This window comes from Somniosus microcephalus, chromosome 16 (assembly GCF_052327205.1).
Source record: "Somniosus microcephalus isolate GS21.2 chromosome 16, FLI_Smic_1.0, whole genome shotgun sequence".
Lineage (NCBI taxonomy): Eukaryota > Metazoa > Chordata > Chondrichthyes > Squaliformes > Somniosidae > Somniosus > Somniosus microcephalus.
The window spans coordinates 40,166,432-40,186,125 of record NC_141002.1 but is presented as its reverse complement, the minus strand read 5'-3'; the positions used below and the strand labels follow the sequence as shown (position 1 = coordinate 40,186,125).

Sequence of the window (19,694 nt, the reverse complement as noted above, 5' to 3'; positions counted from 1 at the left end):
GGGGGGGGGGTTAGGAGGCCGGGGACGGAGGTGCTGGCAGGCGGCCGCCGAAAAAGCGGCCGCCCCGCACCTCCACCTTAACTTGCGCCACTGCCGGCACAGTAAGGCCCCGTGAACCGGGCGCAGGTAGCGAACGGCGCAACTGCGGCGTTCGCTACCAAATATCGCGAACGGGGCGCTGCGCACACCGATGACATCATCGGTGGCGGCGCAGCGCAACAGGCTAACGCCACCATTAGCGCCCCTCCTGAATATCGCGGGAGGCGCAGCCAGTGGCGTTACAGCCACTGCCTGCCTCTTTAGGCGCTAACAGGTGGCGCTACTCACCCAATTTCTCTCCCGTGGAGCTGTGTTTAATTTTAGGAGTGAGAAACATCAAAATAGATCACTTTTATAAACCAAAGTGAGTCTTAACAGGTTTAAATATTTACAGCATTATTGTATAGAAGTGCAGGATGATAAATATTTCTGTAAAGTACTTTAATTTGGTAAAGCTGTCCATTTTTGATATCTGAGAGACAACGGCTCAGGTTTTGCTGTAATAATAACGGCGTGGTTAACAGCGCTCGCCCCTATTACAGGGTAAATCTGACAGCAACTTCTGGCATACGCAGTTAAACATGGAAATCATAAGTTGTAGATTAAAAACAATTTAAAATTAAGTAATTTTTTAAAAAGTTCTTCTGTTTTGCTCTCTTATCTTTCTCCTTTAATCCCGTCTGTATGTCCCGATCTTTATTTTGCTTCCTGTACAATGATTTAAATGTAATTTATATTTCCTGATTTTTACTTCCTGGTTTGCAGTGTTTTTCTCAGTGAGGATTCTTCAATCTGATTGGTTGAAGAGCCTCCCTGCTTGTTTTTCCTGCTCACAGACACCACAAATCTCCTGTAGAGGGTGCCACACTGAGTCAGATGCCCCATTAGTAGAACTCTCCGGTGACAAGCCTGCACAGAGTCTCTGGGCAACTGTACGCGAGATGAAGCCGACCCTGTGCCGCTGAGAGCAAAATCCAGGCCAATATGTTTTACTTCATCAGTTTTTAAAACCCTCTTATTATTATGTGCTGCAAAGCTGCACTACAATTCTCAGTTGCCATAGTAGTGGCAGTAACGATGAAAATTTTCAATAATGCAAAAGGTAATGTGTTAAAGGCTCACTGTCACGGTTCATGATCTTAACAGAATATCCTTGATTATGTTCATGTTGATATGACACATTCCCCAGATTATTATATATTATTTTTATATATTACTGTATATGTTATAGAAAAAAGTGTTTGTACACATTACTATGATTTGCTTTTGGTTAAGCTCTTGCAAACATCAAATGCTGTATTCTGATAAAGTGCTATTGTCGGCACTCTAATTGTGATAACACATATTGGTATAAATATGGTTGCAGTTTCCTCTTTATTGTGGTACTTATGGTACTAACACATACCTGCCCTTATCAATATGGCAACTGAGATTTTTCTCAGCTGTTTGCTTAACTAAATAGAGAAAAGTCTTTTCATGTGATTGCACTTTCAGTTCTCGGTTTCCTTTTTTGTTCCCTTCTATGCAGGTACATAAACAGAAGGAACACCATTTTCCGACTTGGTTGTTGCTGCAGAATATTACTGTCCTTTGGGGTGAGGTAGTAGGTTGTATAGTTTTAGGGTTACACCCTTCCGGTCAGATAACTATACAATCTACTGTCTTTCCTGAGGTGGCTGTCAAAACTACGATGGATCAGTTGAAAACCATACACATTATTTTAGTTATCTGGCTATATTTTGGATTCAAGGAATGATTTAAATTATCCTGTCAAATGAAGATCTTAGACCAAGAATAATTTGTATGATTTTAGTCAATGGTTCTTTTTTAGGTTGTAAAGCACTAGTTTGATAATGGATGTGGAAGATGTTCAGTTAAGAATGTAGCCATGTAATCTATGTGTGACAAAAACACCACAGAGGTGACTATTTCCTGGATTTGATCACTCTGGAGCACGGTATGTTTATCCCGTGATTGTCAACACTTCTACAGTTCTTTTCAAATGAATAAAATGTTGCATCAGCATTTAAATCCAGAATAATACCTGATCATGCCAAATAATATGGTTAGTAATGGTTGGTTGCTCAGTTTTTTGCTTCCGAATATGATCTCAAGGTCAGTAAAATTTTACACACTTACCTTTTTGTGGAGCCGAGAGAAGCAGGAGTGCTCTTCCTGGCTCCACAGCACTCCTGAAGGCTGCTGCTGGTCCAAGATCACCCCACTCTTGTTCCCCTCCCTCTCCCCAGAAATGGGCCTCAACAAATTTCCATCCCTTAATTTAGATCTACCTAAAAATTTCACAGAAAATCAGCTTATATGTTTAAGTATCTATGGTTTGATAGATATTATTTATTATGGTGTAAATGAAGCTACAGGCCCTGAAATTCCCTGGGGTTCCACTGGTCTCCCACTATAATTTCAGTGAGAGACCGGTTGAACCCCCATGGAAACAGGGTGGGGTGGGCGGACCCAGGGGCGTGGAATTGCTAAGCCAGGGGTTCCCACTCCTGACCTTGGCTAGGGACCCAGCATATCAGTGGAAGCTCATACACAGAGAGATGAAGCATACGGGCCTCCACAAGGTTGAGTGCGGCCCACGTCTAGCAAGGTGTCTGGCCTCCCGAAAAGGACATTTAAAAAAAATGACTTCCTGGATCTGCTCCCTTTCTCGGGGATGACTGTAGTCATGGCCAAGGTTGGGGCAGAGAGCCTGGGACACTGCTCCCATGGATGGGCAACTACCCCAGTTTTCCAGTGCATGGGGTAGGCAGGCAGGCACTAAAGAATTGCCCTATGTGGTACTTCTGCCCACTGGCCCCATGCTAATGAAGTGATCTCCCACTAACCCCACAAACACCAGTGAGGATAAGCATTGGTGGGTGTGATCCCGGGCACAATCACCAGTGGAATTTCAGAGCCAAATTGTTTAACTGAGCTCATATGCTGATGGGCCAGGTGTCAAATCTGCAAAATAACTGGGGCAAATACTATGGCGCTTTTGCTACAATAATTTTGAAAACTGTATAATGTGTAAAATACAATTTGTTTGTTCCTACTAGATTGATTCCTGGGATGAGAGGGTAGTCCTATGAAGAGAAGTTGAGTAGAATGGACCTATACTCTCTGGAGTTTAGAAGAATGAGAGGTGATCTCATTGAAACATATAAGATTGAGAGAGCTTGAGATGCTGAGAGGCAGTTTCCCCTGGCTGGAGTGTCTAGAACTAGGGGGCTTAGTCTCAGGATAACGGTCGGCCATTTGGGCCTGAGATAAGGAGACATTTCTTCACTCAGAGGGTTGTGAATCTTTGGAAATCTCTACCCCAGAGCAATGTTCCCTCTAATTTCTTTTTGGTGCACAGTCCCTTTAAATTTGTTGCGCAGCCGCGCATGCACGGTATCTTTTCCAGTGGCAGAGGCTAGTGAGCGGCCTGCATGGGTCCTCCCGATTGGTGCGCGGCCGCGCATCTTAGGGGGAACTTTGCCCCAGAGGGCTGTAGATGCTCAGTCGTTGAGTATATTCAAGGCTAAGATCAATAGATTTTTGGACTAGGGGAATCAAGGGATGTGGGGATTGGGCGGGACAGTGGAGTTCAGGTCGAAGATCAGCCAGGATCTTATTGAATGGCGGAGCAGGCTCTAGGGGCCGTATGAACTACTCCTGCTCCCATTTCTTATGTTCTTGCATTTGGCTTCAGGCATTGCTCATCAATCAGCCGTGACAATATCTCAATGTTCTGCCAGAGTGAGGTAGTAGGTTGTGTAGTTTCAGGGTAGTGATTTTGCCCCATCAGAAGATAACTATACAACCTACTGCCTTCCCTGAAGAGCAATATGACGGCCTGCAACCTTTCAGAAAATAAACTCATAAAATACGGTGCAAGCAACTATGAAGAAAAGCACAAGCAGCTTCTCTTTAAAACCAGTGGTAAGTTTCAAGAAATTTCAATGGTATTTGATAATAAATTGTTTTTTGTTATTCTAGAATATAGTAAGTTGATGCAGACAGGCAGTGATTGCTTATTTTGTTCATATGCCTGCTTGAGAGCAATCCTGTACTTACATCACCTTGGCAATTGGGTGCTACAGTGATTTATCCAGTGTGAAATGCCAACGACTAATAAACATGCAGACATGAATGAATTCTGAAGCAGGAACAAGCAATTAGAATGTACTGTAACCCAATCTAGAATTTATTCGATGGGGATTACTGGAGGATATTGCCATGCATTAACGTTATTACTTTTATGAGTGTACTATTTAATATAATATCTATCTCTTTCAAGTTCCTATGGAGTAAATCTGGTTATAAGTGAAATTCTTACAGTACAACTAGATGGTACTTTTCATTTATAGTACTTATTCTTTGTCATTTGTGTGTATTGCAGTAAGGGTGTAAGCAGCAGTTCCTGTGGCTCATTGCAATGTGTAAATTGGTGAATGAATAAGAACTCATCCAAATATCTATATAGTCGGGGTGTAACATTTCCTGTTGAATGTATACATTAAAACATTTTCAGCAGTAGCATAACACTGGAAGGGCCATTTACATATGCTTATCACTTAGAAATGTTTATATACTTGGTTGGGTTTTCTATTAATATGAATTTATATATTGAAATATTAAGAACCCAGGTGTGGTACAATAATTTAACTAAAAGATAGAGTTACAAGAAAATAGATTTCACACATTTTAGCTCAGCTTCTACTGGCTGATGGCATTCTGGCACATACCTAGTGCCATAATCAACTTATTGGGCAATATAGCTTCAAAAATCAATAGCACTGGCGTTCACAACACAGTTCTGCGAGACCAAAAATGCAAAGACCATTTCGCTGGCAAAGACTACCAACTACATCAACAGTATCAACCCATCAGAAGGAAGGGTAACTTAGTGACCCCACGGTTTCAGCTAAGGTGAAGCCATGACAGTGCCACATGGATGCATCATATGCATTAGTTTACCACAGAAAAGACAAAAAACAACAAATTTAACAGATGCCTGATTTTGTTTTACAGATGTTTATTTGATGCTAACATCTGAGAATTTTAAATTGATATGTTATGATAATTATCTTTCTGTAATCTCTGCAAAAATTGGGAATATTCACTATGCATGGTGCTGATACTGAATATTCATCAGAATTAAACTCACAATTGCATTTTTCCAGCTAGTTCACATTTAATTTCATGGAGAAGTTCTCCTAATCCTGTGTTTGCCAATGACAGTAAGTAGAATTCAATTGATGGTCTGTGTTGTCATATGATTCTTTAGGTCTGTCTTTCTATTGCAATTTTATATTTAATGTTAAATAAATACATATTGTTAAAAAAGCGTTTCTAGTCATTTTTTCACTATCTACAGTAGTTCATAAAATATAGAGAATGTGTTTGAAAAGTAAAAATTTCAGTGTCATTTGTCAAGTTAAATAAATAAAAGATGCTAATGATCAAATATTGACATCCTGAGCTACGTATGGTGAGGGTGGCATAAAATCCTCACTCGGTACAGTTTTTGAGTTTGTTTGATCTGAAGAGTTTAAAGTATTCAAACTGTAATATCTGGCCATATTGCCTTCAAATTTCAAAGACAACATACGTTACAAATTCATATCAGCCTTAGATACCTTCTCAGATTCAGAAACATCAGTTGTTCCCATTAGCGGACTGAATGTCTTACTTTTTATGGGAGTTGACTTACACTGCCCTATATCTACTTGTATGATAGCATAACCCAAGGATGCAACAACAGCATCCTCTTGTGTTCTGGATTGAAACATAGAAACATAGAAACTAGGAGCAGGAGTAGGCCATTCGGCCCTTTGAGCCTGCTCCGCCATTCAACGAGATCATGGCTGATCATCCAAACCCTAGCACCCGGTCCCTACACCGACAGCCATCCCACCCAAGCCCTATCCCCGTAACCCCACATATTTAATCCCCCCTAACACTAAGGGCCAATTTTTTATCATGGCCAATCAACCTAACCCGCACATCTTTGGACTGGATATTTGTGTTCAGATATTTGTGACTTTTACACAAATGTATCTTCAATCTTTCCAAAGGCAGAACTAGCAAACACTTGGTAAGATGTGGCCAGATACAATTCATTAAGCTGCTTAGAGTGTCAGTTGTAATCAAAACTCATTTATTCCACTCAGCTTCCCGTACATATAGAAAATAATGAACTTGTCATGCTATTTCATGTTGTTGATCTTACCTTGCTTTCTGTGAAACTACTAATTATTTTACTGTTTTTTGGCTTCTGAACAATTTTCTCTTTCATTCCTACTACTTTCTCAATCCTTCCGATAGGTTGAGCGGTTCTACTATCGCCTATCTTTCAAGTTGCAGCAGTTAAAAAGAACGGAGAACCAATCAGAGCCCCCGTGGATTAGCACAATCATAAGGAAGATCACATGGTTCTCAAAGAAAAAAATCTTTTAACTTTCACTGGACAATAGGCCTATTTGCATTCTGTCTTTCACATACATGACATCAAAGAATAAGAAAAACCATAATAGGTAATATTACTTAATGTTCACTTGATGTTGGTTGCATTTAATCAAGGGATACTGAACTACATAATAATGTATACAAGCAGCACATGTAGTCCTAGCTGGCCCTTTCACAAAGTCACAAGAATTTGGAATTCTATACAAAATAAATGGGATAGTGATTTAGAATGAACAATTCTATATGTTCCTTTACTTCAGTAAGTGTTCTCTTTTGTTGAGGCTAATGAGGGTGTCTTTGGCGAAGACCCCCAACCCCAGCTGGAAGGAGAGTATCAGTAATAAATAACATGATGGTCAGTTCAAACTCAAAACCATTGTCAGTGATTTCCTTTTAAGTTGTAACTTGGCTCAATAAAACAATTGATATCCTGCAGTGCTCACTGGTCACCAAAGGCTTCAAGCAAACCGGCAGACACTACGGCCTGGATATTAACAGGGGCGGTTTATGTAGACAGTGGGGTGGAGTTTCAGATGGGAAACTTCTATCTTCACAGCATGCATCTTTTGTACTTGACAGGTTTCCCGCCCGAAAGTCTGATCCTGGGGGTATTTCTATAAGTCGGGGGGGGGGGGTGGGGGGGCGGTGCTGTGTGGCCCATTCAGACTTCCGCGCATGCGCGGTTTTTCCATTTTCCAAGCAGCCTGCTAAACAGGGACATTGCTGTAAAGGCACTTACCTTCTCCCCGAAGCTCCTGGGAGTGGGTTGGCTGCCCGCCCCTTGTCCTGTCTCCGTTAAACCCGGAAGTGGATTTTAACATCTGACCCGACCCCAACCCACCCATTTTTGGGTGTTAAAATTTAGCCCTATGTGGCCATTCCTTATGGTCACCCAAGTGTGTACTAAAGATGTAAACATAGGTAAGTAGTCGAAGAAACCCTTCCCAGTGATCTTGCACATCCTGGACCTGTACATGGCAGATTTTGCCAAACCAACCAGGAGATCTGCCAACCTCCACACCCTGCACAACAGGTGTCCAAAAAATAGACAGTGTTGGGGGGAGAGGTGCAATCAAAAGTGAAGAGTCTCAAATAAATGTTTAATGTCACTATGCCATGCAGCAGTCTCCAGTGATGCTGGGAAGGAGATGATATGAGGAATACAGAACCTTCCATTACTTCAGTAAATTTCTATGCTTCATATCAGCTGAAGCAATTTAGACAATTGGTATCTTACAGTGGCCCTGAATTTGCGGTCAGAGGCTTCCCGTGGTCGGATGCCTCCAACCAGCAAAAAATCTACGAACTTACCTGATAGTCCCAGAGGTTCGGACACTTGCGATTCTGGGCCTCTGTGCGTAGACATGCGTAGAGGCCCACGTATCCCAGGAGCGCATGCGGTTCGTAACCGCCCCTGGGATCATGTGGGCCAGCCCAACCAATGAAAGAAAGGGATCCCCATTCATACTTGTGAGGATTCCGTATGAATGGGAATACCCCTAAAAATACACTAAATAAAAAAATCCATCACATATTTAAAATTAATCAAAATGGCATTTAATTAAATATTTAAAACAAAAACTTAAATTTTTGAAAAATAAATTTACATATTTTAAAGGGGCTAAAAATAAACTTACATTATGTATAAATTGAAAAAATTTAATTTTTCTGTTCTTTAAAAGTCTTACGCTGGTAAAAGCAGGCCGTACACCTGCTTTTACCAGGCGTAAGAATTTCACGGGCATTCGCTGAGCAGAAGTTCACCACGGAGGCCCTTTTCCCGGGGATGCGTGCGATCTGTCAAGAAGATTTTTAACAGATCGCAAGTTCTGGGTTTTAGCGCATGCGCTTCACATGCCTAAACCCGGAACTTGCGCGGCCCCTACAGACGTGTAGACACCTGCAGGGGACGCAAATTATTTCAATTAAGCAGATTTCGCCAGGCAGAGCATTGAAGATCGAGTGTGTTAGCAGTTGCTGGCTGAACTGTATTTGTTTTTAAAACTTGATAAAAGTTATTCCTTTTTTCATTCACTGCTAGATTACAAAGTATTCTTAACTAAGTTCAAATTTACTCCAGGTTGCCTTTGAAGAGCAATTTTAAAGAATAAAACAATAGATCAAAGAACGACAGAGTAGGTGTATAGATATTTCCCTTTATAACGAGGATTATATTGCCATTCAGAGGCCTAGTTTCCCTGTTTAAGTGTGCCACAGGCATCCAGTTCAGAATACTGCTGATGCAAGGTACCCAGATACTTCCAGAATGTAAGCAAGCATATCCATCCAAAGAGCTAAGCACTGTTTCAATCTAATACTAATCTTATTGATATCATTCTCCTTAGAAATTCTCTCCATAAGTTAATTGTCTATACCACTTAGTGATGTTGACCTTCAGAAATGTGTTTTCTCTATTTGCGCTCATCATGATAAGGATGCTCCTGCTGGGGATTGGAACACTTTACAACATCATGAAATACTCTTCACAGGAGTTCTGAACTGCAATCGGAATTCTACAATTGAAATGTCACAGTGTCTTGCTGGGAACAGAGAAATCTAATTAATTTGCCAAGTTAGGGGTTCTCAGCGGAATTTTAATGGGCGATCCAAGAAGCAGTGCAGTGTGCCTTGAGCCAACAGTCTGCGCAACACGCTTCTCACAGTGACACCACTCTACCCATCATGCATTGGGAAAAGAAAAGACAGCATCATGTTTGCAGTGGAAAAACACATTGGAGTAAATTCACCAATCATGTGCCCAAAGGGAGCTCAAGTTGGAATTAGGGCTAAAGTACTATCTGATTCTCTGATCTTTGCTCCTTTCAAGCATGGCTCCCTGCTATTTTCAAATCCCTCCATGGCCTCGCCCCTCCCTGTCTCTGTAACCTCCCCCAGCCCTCCAATTCTGGGCCCTGGCGCATCTCTGATTTTAATCACTCCACCACTGGCGGCTGTGTCTTTAGCTGCCTAGGCCCTAAGTTCTGGAATTCTCTCCCTAAACCTCTCCACCTCTCTCCTCCTTTAAGATGTTTCTTAAAATCTACCACTTTGATCAAGCTTTTGTTCACCTGTCCTAATTGTCTCCTTAGGTGGCTTGGTGTCAAATTTTGTTTGATAATCGCTCCTTTGGGACGTTTTACTACGTTAAAGATGTTATATAAATGCAAGTTGTTGTTGATTGATGACTTTACCCAGTTGTTTCTTGCCTGTGCACAGGTGGTGTAAAACATTTAACAGAGGGTTGTGTTTGTGGGCATGCAATTTGTATAAAAATAGCCTGTAGTTCCCCATAACATAGCAATTTTAGTACTGAAATGGTACTGTATTCTGCCAGTAGTTGTCACGTATTTTAAATGTTAAAGAAAAAATATTGTTTAACTTTAGACCTTGACATATTTTAATCATTCTATTAAAATGTTATTTGAGCCTATTGGATTTATGAACGTGGCTTAAAACTTAACCTTGATGTAAAGTTTCTGTGCTAGTTTTAGCAAAACAGTAGATGTGAATATAAAGTGGTGAAATAGTTCTTAATCGCATCTATGTTTTCATTAAAATTAGCAAAGATAGCAATTCATCCCTTGTTTCTGTAAATATTAACCAGTTTTAAAAAGCTCCTCATGCTTACTTCACATTTGGAATGAATCTAAGAAAATGCAGAATGTTTATTACTGTTCTGTCATTTCTGAAACTCCTGCCAAGCTGGAAGCCATCTGAGAAGTAATGAATACATTGCAGATCTTAAAAAAACACAGAACATTAGCAGAAAAATGTAATGTTCATGTTGACAAACAATACAGTTATTAAGCACAGACACAGTTTAAATCTACAAGGATTACCTTTTATGTATGTCTGCATTTTCATGCAAGTTCTGGAAAATGATTTCGGGATTATACATTTTGGGCTAGCTAAGCAATTTATAGTTTACTAACATATCTATGTATATAGTAAAGTATTTGTTATTTAACAGGAGGATGTAAGGAGGCTTCAAGGGGATATAGACAGGCTAAGTGAGTGGGCAAGAACATGGCAAATGGAATATAATGTGGAGAAATGTGAAGTTATCCACTTTGGTAGGAAAAATAGAAAAGCAGAGTATTTTTTAAATGGTGAGACATTGGGGAATGTTGGTGTTCAGAGGGACTTGGGTGTCCTTGTACACGAGTCACTGAAAATTAACATGCAGGTACAGCAAGCAATTAGGAAAGTAAATGGTATGTTGGCCTTTATTACAAGAGGATTTGAGTATAAGAGTAAAGACGTCTTACGGCAATTATATAGGGCTCTGGTGAGACCACACCTGGAGTATTGTGTACAGTTTTCATCTTACCTAAGGAAGGATATACTTGCCATAGAGGGAGTGCAACGAAGGTTCACCAGACTGATTCCTGGGATGGGGGGATTGTCCTATGAGGAGAGATTGAGTAGACTAGGTCTATATTCTCTAGAGTTTAGAAGAATGAGAGGTGATCTCATTGAAACATACAAAATTCTTACAGGGCTTGACAGGGTAGATGCAGGGAGGATGTTTCCCCTGGCTAGGGAGTCTAGAACCAGGGGTCACAGTCTCAGAATAAGGGGTCGGCCATTTAGAACTGAGATGAGGAGAAATTTCTTCACTCAGAGGGTGGTGAATCTTTGGAATTCTCTACCCCAGAGGGCTTTGGAGGCTCAGTCGTTGAGTATATTCAAGACAGAGATCGATAGATTTTTGGATATTAAGGGAATCAAGGGATTATGGGGATAGTACAGGAAAGTGGAGATGATCTTACTGAATGGGTGGAGCAGGCTCGAAGGGCCAAATGTCCTACTCCTGCTCCTATTTCTTATGTTCTTATCAGTTCACTCATTTCATTCTTTGTCATTTTTGGTGTATTTGTAGTTCTGACTTTCACAGGCCATCTGACAGTGGAACATTACTGTAAAGGGGAGTATTTTCAAAAGCAATAGACTTCTTCCTTTCTGTTATTTCATTGTGAACTTTTTCTAAAAGCACTGACCCAAGCTGTGGTTCAGTGCCATGGATGGCAGCAGCCTTCTTGATCAAGGTGCCATTCTCTGTGTGTGAGCGTAGAAAGTCAAGTACAGTTTTATGGATAACCAGATAGAATTGCATCATTTGATCACTAAACCGCTGATGAAAATCCACATTAAAATGAAATTTGACTTATTCACTAACTATAAATCTGTGGTACTAGAAATAGATTAGAGTACTCTGAAACATATGTTACTAGGACCATGAAACTATCATCTATGGAATACAACTATTCAGAGTTAAGTAATGTTATAATGGTAAGTTGACATTGTGAGATTTTCATAACGACTTTCAGGTAACATGGAAAAATTTCAGAGCTTTATTTGCTTGGAAATTTAATCTGTGATTGATCATTTCCCTCAGGAGACTAATTAAGACTGAATTCATGTTTATGAAAGGAAAGAAGTTGATGGCCTTTTTTTGTTCCACATTTCTTTTGCTCTTAAATCAGATTAAATCTGAATGTTTGGCATATTAATCTGAAACTAGTCCATGTTCGTTAGTTTACTGCTTATCCCTTCTGATGCAGTGCAATCTTGTCTCAGCCAGTAAACTGGGATGGACTGAAAACTGGTTTACAAGGTTCCTTCAATAGTGTTCAAAGACCTCCCTACAGGCTTATACTACCTTGTTGAAAGAAAAGAAAGAAAACTTTCATGTCCTCAGGATACCTCAAAGTGCTTCACAGCCAATTAATTAATTTTGATATGTAGTCCCTGTTGTTATACAGCCAAATGATAACAAGGTGCCACAAACAGCACTGAGACAAATGATCAGTTAATCTGGAGGGTTGAATGTTCAACAGGACACATGGAGAATTCCCTTCTCTTTTTCAAAAAAATGCCATAGGATCTTTTACGCCCACCTGAATGGACAGATGGACCCTTTGGTTAATGTTTCATCCCAAAGACGATGGGGGCATAATTGGGCTTGGTAACACCCATTTTTGGGGTGCTACGAGGCCTCTTTGAGTTCCAAAATGACACCCGCAGTGCGCGCGCACACTTCTTACTTCTTATGGGTTAGCACGCACCACTTAACATCCGCCGGAAGTATGCAGAGCAGGCAGATCAGATCAGATCATGACATCAGTCAGCGTGCAATGCTGATTTGACACCAGTGCTACCATTTTGGAGCTCTAGGCTCCAGCCGGCGCCCTTTCAACCTTGCACAGCTGAACACAATGTTAAGCAGCATGAAGGACCCCCCAACATGTGCTATTTAAAAGGGATCATCAACTACTTACAGGTTAGTTGCTGGTTTATTTCTTCTGGCTGTTTCTACAATTCTACACATTTTTGGTGCTTTCCATAGTTGTTTCAAATTTCAGGAGTCTACAGGAAGTGGTGTGGAAAATGCTGAAGGACTTTTTTTGCTGACCTCAAGGCTTCTGCACAAACCAGTTGCTCCCAGACATGGATGCACTAGTAGGCCTTCCTCTTGGAATCGAGAATGAGCAGAGGCCACGCAGAGCAGGACAAGCTGCTAAAGGAGGAATGAGGAGAAAGGGAGAAGGGCTCTCAGCAGGAGGCTAGGGTGTCCAGGGAGCAATTCTCCTACCTGAACCTCAGCGACAACCAATGTTTGAGATGTCTGCGCTTCACTAAGGAGGTGGTCACTGAAATCTGCCAACTGTTGCACCCACAACTCCAACCTCCGAGCAGGGCAAGGACCACATTGCCAGTGGCTGTGAAGGTGACTGTGGCTAGTAACTTTTGTGCATCTGGCTCCTTCCAGGCTGCTGCTGGAGATATTAACATCTCGCAGTTTGCAGTGCACTGCTGTATACTGGAGGTCACTGGGGCTCTCTATTCAAAGAGAGATAACTTTATTTTATTCCCTCTTGCCAGAAAGAAGCAGGCAGAGCGACCACGAAGGTTTGCAAGGATTGCAGGCCTCCCCATGGGGCAGGGTGTCATTGACTGCACACACATTGCTTTGCCTGCGCCTCATGTCAATTCTGCCATGTGCCTGAACCGAAAGGGCTGCCACTCCTTCAATATGCAGCTGGTGTGACACCACAGGCAGTGCATCATGCAGGTCAATGCTCGGTATCTCCTGGCAGCAGTCATGATGCGTTCATTCTGCGGCAGTCCGCTGTGCCAGCTGTATTTCAGCCATCATGGCAAACCAAAGGGTGGCTACTGGGTGGCAAGGGCTATCATGGCAGTTCGTAACCCACGCACACGTGCGCAGCATGCATACATGAGAGCCATGCTGCCTCAAGAAATCTGATAGAACAGACCATTGGCATCCTGAAGCAATGATTCTGCTGCCAGGACCGCTCTGGAGGAGCCCTGCAGTACTCGGCTGAGCGTGTCTCAAGATTTGTAGTGATAATGCTGCCTGCTGCACGACCTTGCCATCATGAGGGAACAGCCCTTGCTACCATGTATCAGGCGAGAAGCTGAGGAGCAGGAGGAAAAGAAAGAGAGGCTGCAACCTAGGCTACCCCTTTCTGCCCGGGCTGTACGTGAAGAACTAATTCAACTATGGTACCAGTAACCTCAACCGCACAGTCCCACATGCCTTACCGTCCCTCTGTCACTGACCATTGCACCGTCCTCTTGGCCACAATGCAAAAATAAAAGCCAACATAAAATACACATTTCAGACCAACTTTATAAATTAAATCATGCAATATTACATACAAAATTAAACTAATCACCTTGTGCATTCCCTTAGTGTCTGTTTTCCGTGTGCCTTTGCCTGCCTACTGCTCCTACGAAGTGCTACCCCAGTGGTTGCAGCATGACTGGTGGAAGGCTGCTGACTTTCAGTGCACGGGAGTGCAGATGGCCTTGGACGTCCTCAAGCAGCTCTGGGCATAGAAGGCCTGACTTCAGACTACATCATCATGGCATGGGTGGCAGCAGTCTGGGCTGGCTGGCTGACAGGCAACAGCAAGGGCACTGTGGTAGGGGTGGGAGCACAAATACTGTCATCCTGAAAGAGGACAGCAGGTTTATGCGGGTATGATAGCATCGTGGTTATGTTACTGGACTAGTAATCCAGAGGCCTGGACTAATAATCCAGAGGCATGAGTTCAAATCACCACCACGGTAGCTGGGGGAATTTAAATTCAGTTAATTAAATAAATCTAGTTGTAGTAATGAAACTACCAGATTGTTGTAAAACCCAACTGGTTCGCTAAAGCCCTTCAGGAAAGGAAACCTAGGTCTGGCCTATATGTGACTCCAGACCCACAGCAATGTGGTTGACTCTTAACTGTCCTCTGAAATGGCCTAGCAAGCCAATCAGTTGTACCAAACTGCTATGACAAAGTCAGCACTGTGGGAGTACCTTCACCACAAGGACTGCAGTGGTTCAAGAAGGTGGCTCACCACCACCTTCTCGGGGGCAATTAGGGATGGGCAATAAATGCCAGCCTTGCCAGCGACACCCACATCCCATGAACAAATAAATTAAAAAAAGGTTTGTGCTCCATGGAGCCACTGCCATTTCCCCGGGGCAGCACCTCAGCAATCCTAGTAATCTGTTGGGAGGACAGATTGCTGGATGGTTGTGACATCGTGCAAGCCCCTTTGAAGACTGGTATCCGGAGCCATGATGGCAACAGTCTGAGCTTCCACTGCAGCACTCAGACGATGGGTAGCTGCTGCTTGTGCTGCAATGGAAGCTGAAACATCGGCCATCAGATGCTGAATCATGGTTGGTTCCACAAGTGTTGATGGAGTTGGCCACCAGTTCCATGCTGGAAGGGATGGGCTCCATGCTCTGCACGAAGCCCTGTGCCAAGTTGGTGCCGGACTCCTTCATGACAGTGAACATAGGCTGCCTGGCAGGCTTCCCAATATAGCAAACATTTTGGTGTGTAAATCAGCTTTTTTCTGTAGCCTGACCCATCAAAGTCCTCACCTGAATCCTCTGCAGCAGGACCTGTGTGCGACCTCGTCCTCCAGCGAGGTGGCACCTGTGCTATCCTTGCCCTCTGCCCTGGCTGCAGTGCACTTGTGCCCGGGGTTTCACCCCGTGCAGATCCCACCTCTATGCAATCCTTTAAGCTGGTGGTTGCGAGTATGAAATCGAGTGACGGTGTGTCTTCATCATCACTGTCTTCTTGCTCTTCCTCCACTGCCTGGGCATCTGAAAGGAAAAAGGGATAAGGCTAAGGTTGCGGTGAGGGAAGAGGAGAAAGTAAGAAGTGCATGCTTACACCATCTGCAGCTTGTAAGTCAGAAGAGATAAATGGGTTTGATCTAATAGCCATTACAGAGACATGGTTGCAAGATGGCCAAGGTTGGAAACTAAATGTTCCAGGGTACTTGGCGTATCGAAAAGACAAGCAGAATGGAAAAGGAGGGGGAGTAGCCCTGATAATAAAGGATGACGTATGGACAGTAGCGAAAAAGGATCTCGGCTCGGAAGATCAGGAAGTAGAATCAGTATGGGTGGAGATAAGGAATAACCAAGAGGCAGAAAACACTGGTACGAGTAGTATGTAGGCCCCCTAACAGTAGCTGTACCATTGGACAGAATATTAATCAAGAAATAGTAGGAGCTTGCAACAAAGGTAATGCAATAATCTTGGGGGGACTTTAATCTTCATATAGACTGGACAAATCAAATTGGCAAAGGTAGTCTGGAGGACGAGTTCATGGAATGCATTCGGGACAGTCTCCTAGAACAATATGTCATGGAACCAACCAAGGAACAGGCTATATTAGATTTTGTATTGTGTAATGAGACAGGGTTAATTGGCAATCTCACAGTAAAGGATCCTCTGGGGCACAGTGATCATAATATGATAGAATTTCACGTTAATTTTGAGAGTGACTTGCCTAAGTCCAAAACTAGAGTCTTAATCTTAAATAAAGCCAATTACATAGGTATGAGGGGCGAGTTGGCTAAGGTAGATTGGAAAAATAGATTAAAAGGTATGGTGGTAGATAAGCAGTGGCTGGCATTTAAAGAAATATTTCATAATTCTCAACAAAAATACATTCCATTGAGAAACAAAAACTCCACGGGAAAAGTGATCCAACCGTGGCCAACTAAAGAAGTTAAGGATAGCATTAGATTGAAAGAAGAAGCTTATAATGTTGCAAAGTATAATAGTAAGCCTGAGGATTGGGAGAGTTTCAGAAACCAGCAAAGTTTGACCAAAAAATTGATAAAAAGGGAACAAATAGAAAGAGAAAACTAGCAAGAAATATAAAAGCAGATTGTAAGAGTTTCTACAAGTATGTAAAAAGGAAGAGAGTAGCAAAAGTAAATGTTGGTCCCTTAGAGGCTGAAGCAGGAGAAATTATTATGGGGAATAAAGAAATGGCAGAAACGTTAAACAAATATTTTATATCTGTCTTCACAGTAGAAGACACAAAAAGCATACCAAAAATGGTGGGGAACCAAGGGTCTAATGAGGGCGAGGAACTTAACATAATTAATATAAGTAGAGAAAAAGTACTGGAGAAACTAATGGGGCTAAAAGCCGACAAATCCCCTGGACCTAACGGCCTACATCCTAGGGTTCTAAAAGAGGTGGCTGAAGAGATAGTGGATGCATTGCTTTTGATCTTCCAAAATTCCCTAGATTCTAGAATGTCCCAGCGGATTGGAAAATCGCAAATGCAACACCACTATTCAAGGAAGGAGGGAGAGAAAAAACAGGGAACTACAGGCCAGTTAGCCTGACATCAGTCATCGGGAAAATGCTGGAATCCATTGTTAAGGAAGTGGTATCAGGGCACTTAGAAAATCATAACATGATTAGGCAGAGTCAACATGGTTTTATGAAAGGGAAATAGTGTTTGATAAATTTATTATGAGTTTTTTGAGGATGTAATTTTAAGGGTAGATAAAGGGGAACCAGTGGATGTAGCATATTTGGATTTCCAAAAGGCATTCGATAAGGAGCCACATAAAAGGTTATTACACAAGATTAGGGCTCACGTGGTTGGGGGTAATATAGTAGCATGGATAGAGGATTGGTTAATGGACAGAAAACAGAGAGTAGGGATAAATGGATCTTTTTCAGGTTGGCAGGCTGTAACTAGTGGGGTGCCGCAAGGATCAGTGTTGGGGCCTCAGTTATTTACAATCTATATTAATGACCGAGATGAAGGGACCGAGTGTAATGTATCCAAGTTTGTAGATGATACAAAGCTAGGTGGGACAGTAAGCTGTGAGAACACAGGGCTGGATTTTGCCAATGGGGAGTTTTTGGAGGCGGGACTCCCACTTGTCGGGTTTCAGTCCTGCCTCCATCAACTTCTGACCAACCCATGCTATTTTCCCTTGACTGACCTTGTTAAGCCCGCCCAGCGGGTTTAGCAGGCCAATTAAGGGAAAGCCGGTTACAGAGAACGTCAGTGTATGATGTTTGAATTGTCATTGTTTAACACCTCATCAAACCTCTTTCTTTTGCAGAAATTAGATAGTTGTGAAGTAAGATATTAAAATTGGGCATAACAGGGCAAGACAACCAGGATTCAATTGCAGCAGCAATGTACAAGGTGGAGATAATGGGTTAATCCCTACCCTGAGTTAAATGATATAGAGGTCTGTATATTGCATTTACCCAGCTAAGTTTTAAAACATGATTAGGTGACTTCAACTGCTGAGAGATTAAACTGCAGAGCAACTCGTGGGAAGATTAGGGAGGATGTCTGTTCGGCCAGGCGAGGCAGCACATATACAAGATAACATATCGAAGAATTTGTTTGTTGTAAATTACAACAGGGTTCCATTCTTCAAAGTATGGTGGGACTAATCAGAATGTGCTTGCTTTGCAGGGGTAACCCGAGACGAGGCCAAAAGTCTGTGCTTCGCACGCCTTAACTAGGACTGTTATCTTAAGAAAACATGTAACAAGCAAAACCACCTGGCTACGGGCAACCGGATGGTTGTAGAGCAATTAAGATGAGGCCCACAGTCACAGGAGGTGACGGGACCAATTGATAACTGAAATGTGGGATTTGTGGGCGGCAGGAAGAGGAAATGTCACGGTTTATAATTGCAATTTAGCTATAACTCTGTATATGCTGATAAGCTTTACCCCCGCCCCTAGGGCAGGGGTTTGATTTTTGTATAATTGTGAACATTGCTAGGGTATCGGTGGAGTCGGATTCAGACAGCGATCTGAAAGGTTCTCCCCAGGCCTGAATAAACCGTTGTGACTTCAATTAGTTGGTCTGTCTTTCTTACAACAAGCCGGTGACGTCGACCTTGTATATCACTTGGTACACACTTTGGGGGCTTACATCAGTTGTTGCATTGGAGAATGCAACGGCCATCTGTCATCTCTGCCGCGGAGGTGCGAGACTCTCCACATACTCACCGATTGAAGCCTGCAAGAAGAAACAAAGGTAAGTACACTTTTTCTAAGACTTTCCACTTACCTCAGATACTCACCTCTCCACACTTGCACCCATCACTTACCTCCACAGCACACTTTTGGACCCCTCCAACCCCCTCCTCGCCTCGGTGACCCTGGTGGGTTTCGGAGCCTTCGGGAAGCCTGCACGCGTGTGGGCAAAATGGGGATAATCCTATTTTCTGCCTGTTTACTACCTGTGAACAAGCAGTTAAGTGGCTGTAATCCCTTCCCGCCTCCAAGGAGATGGGACGCAATGTGGGACGGCTACCCGCCTCCTGGCAAGATGGCATGGAAGTGGGTTGGGCACCCGCCCCCAAATTCTGCCATTTTCCCAGCAGTCCTGCCTGCCCAGGGCTGGCAAAATCCAGCCCAAAGAGTCTGCAAAGGGATATACAGATAGACTAAGTGAGTGGGCAGTAAGGTGGCAGATGGAGTAGGGAAATGTGAGGTTGTTCACTTTAGTAGGAAGAGTAGAAAAACAGAATATTTTTTAAATGGTGAGAAACTTTCAAATGTTGGTGTTCAGAGAGATTTGGGTGTCCTCGTGCAAGAAACACAGAAAGCTAGCATGCAGGTACAGCAAGCAATAAGGAAGGCAAATGGCATGTTGGCCTTTATTGCAAGGGAGTTGGAGTATAAGAGTATAAGGACGTCTTGCTACAATTGTACAGGGCTTTGGTGAGACCACACCTGGAGTACTGTGCACAGTTCTGGTCTCCTTATCTAAGGAAGGATATACTTGCCTCGGAGACGGTGCAACGAAGATTCACTAGATTGATTCCTGGGATGAGAGGGCTGTCCTATGATGAGAGATTGTGTAGA

At 42.7% G+C, this 19,694-nt stretch overlaps 2 long non-coding RNA genes across 2 annotated transcripts in view; one reads left to right on the top strand and one right to left on the bottom strand.

Moving 5' to 3' along the window:
• Positions 1 to 19,153, bottom strand: part of LOC147106091 (uncharacterized) — a 45,672-nt gene extending 26,519 nt beyond the window's left edge. The window contains exons 1-2 of the long non-coding RNA XR_015081339.1: positions 18,757 to 19,153; positions 15,413 to 15,640 (exon numbers count right to left, since the gene is read on the bottom strand). This is a non-coding gene — a long non-coding RNA (uncharacterized LOC147106091). The remainder of the gene's footprint in view (positions 1 to 15,412; positions 15,641 to 18,756) is intronic.
• On the top strand, positions 10 to 18,678 carry LOC147106092 (uncharacterized). Its single transcript, XR_015081338.1, has 2 exons — positions 10 to 6,566; positions 18,289 to 18,678. It is a non-coding gene; the product is annotated as an uncharacterized LOC147106092 (long non-coding RNA).
• Positions 19,154 to 19,694: the final 541 nt, after the last annotated feature.